A 2,171-nucleotide genomic window follows, 5' to 3' on the forward strand; every position below is an offset into this window, starting at 1 on the left:
TGAAATATTGCATATTTCCAGGCGTGGTAATTTATATTGACTATTTTTAAATAATTATATAAAATCGATAAATAAATTTAATGAATAAGGTAATTGAAAATGATTAATAGTGAATCTTGAATGGTGTCTAAAAGTTGGTGAAACAATGACATGAGGTACCAACGTACATATATCGTTTATTTACATAAGGTAGATCGCTCTTTTTCAATATTAATTTTCTCTTCCTCCTCTTCTTTTCATCTTCTTATACAATGACAATGCCATGTGAAAATGCGTGTGTTTGCGTGCATGAAAATTCCTGCGTGAGTAAATAATGTCAGCGCGCATGGTTTTCTTCTTTTTCTTTAAAATCAAGTTATATCTCGCACTAAAATGTATATGTAATATGTATTTATGTAGGTATGTATGTAGATATGTGTGGTCAGTTTAGCGTTTGATAAAAAATTTTCTTTTTTTTTTTTTTTCCTATTTTAGTGAAGAAGGGCTAGATGAGTGGATGATCATTTATATATGTGTATATATACATATATAATTTGTATATATATATATATGTATATATATTTGTTGTTTGGTTATTTATTAACATGCATCATTATCTTCTTCAATCTTCGATCTTCCCATTTCTTTTTTTCTCTTTCGGTTTTTCCTTTTCTTTCTTTCTTTGTCACATTTTGCTTATGAAGGAAGTAAATTTCGGGGATACGTTTTGGACCGTTCATTGTTTTGTTAATTCCTTTTTTTTTTCGTCATAAATTTTTTTTTCGTCGGACTTTTTATTAACGAGAGAACAACAGTTTTGAGTAGAAGTTAAATCGACTAGAACATTGGCTAGAGAATTAAAAAGATATCTTCCTCTCTCCACGGCCGAAGTTTGTTTGTTTTTTTATTTTGTTTTTGTTGTTGTTTTTGTTTTTTTTTCTTTTTATTTCTTTTTAAGTTAAGTTAAGTTAAGTTAAGATAAGATAAGATAAGTTAAGTTAAGGTAAGTTAAGTATCTCTTTGTGGTTTTAAACGCAACATGAAGAGACAGAGACGGACATAAAGATAGAGTGAGTAAAGAGGAACGAGGGTGGATTAAAGAGGTAAAATGTGTTGTTCTGTTTTTGTTTGTAAGTGTATGTGTAATTTAAGTGTCTCGATTAGAATGTAGATTAGGAGGAGACAAAAGGGAAGAGTAATCTTTCTTGTTTGTATAAACGTTTGTGTGTGTGGGTGTTCTGTTACTCTGTAACTCTGTAAATATATGTGTGTGTGTATAATGTATACATGTACACAAAAATCCGTACATAAGTCCCAATCGGTGTATAGATTACTATTGCCGGCGCAGAGATCGTTTCGTAACTGTTCTAATCTAATTAGTCATAGATTATAGAGAGATAATTATACCAATAGTAAGAATAATAATGATAATCATAATAATTCTAACGACTCGTTAGCGTCAATATAGGTACAATATAATGATTTTAGAGTAGCTTTACTTTTGATAACGTTTCGATATTATATGTCTTTCCAATAATTTCCTTTCATCTTTTTTCTTTTTTAATTTTCTCTTCCTCGGGTAATCGAAAAAAGAAATAATAGTTAAAATAATTACATGGAAAGAAATCTAAGTATACAATGTCTCCAAACCTAAGGACAGATTTTTAAATTAGTCGGCGCGTTCGGCACAAGAGCTCTTAATAATTAATCGTTAATAAGTAATAATTAATTATAATAATATATATCTAGTAGAAATAGATAGAGAGAGAAAATGAAAAGATATATAAGTAGAAGGAGATCGGTCAAAGTGTGTGTTAATGTGTAAAGAGAAAAATTATCCTGAATGAATGTACTGTAACATAAGTAAAAAAAAAAAAGGAAAGAAAAATAGAAAAAATCTAATTTATTGTTGTTGTTTTTTTTTTCTGTTTAGCCCAACGTTGACAATCGTATCAACTGATGTCATTTATCAAAAGTATTACGTCTTGCACATTTACTTATAATAGTTTGTGCTTTTTTTTTATTTTTTACACGGATCGACAAGATTAGAAGAGCTTTGTTAATTTATCTTTTCTTCTTTTTATTGTTGTTCTTCTTGTAATTGTTATTATTTTGTTGTTGCGTGGTTGTGCTTAAACACTCAATGATACATACGAGATGAAAAGAATCATGTATACGGTGTGATAACAATT

General features: G+C 28.7%; 1 protein-coding gene across 8 annotated transcripts in view; it reads right to left on the minus strand.

Annotated features, from left to right (window-relative positions):
* Positions 1–753: 753 nt before the first annotated feature.
* The window catches only part of LOC122633797 (calcium-dependent secretion activator), a 21,213-nt gene continuing 19,795 nt past the window's right edge, over positions 754–2,171 (minus strand). For all 8 annotated transcript variants that reach the window (XM_043822159.1, XM_043822157.1, XM_043822158.1 and 5 more), the window contains exon 16: positions 754–2,171. This exon is cut by the window's right edge and continues 4,537 nt beyond it. The gene's annotated coding sequence lies outside the window, so the exon portion shown is untranslated.

The sequence above is a fragment of the Vespula pensylvanica genome, chromosome 13 (genome assembly GCF_014466175.1).
Source record: "Vespula pensylvanica isolate Volc-1 chromosome 13, ASM1446617v1, whole genome shotgun sequence".
Classification (NCBI taxonomy): domain Eukaryota; kingdom Metazoa; phylum Arthropoda; class Insecta; order Hymenoptera; family Vespidae; genus Vespula; species Vespula pensylvanica.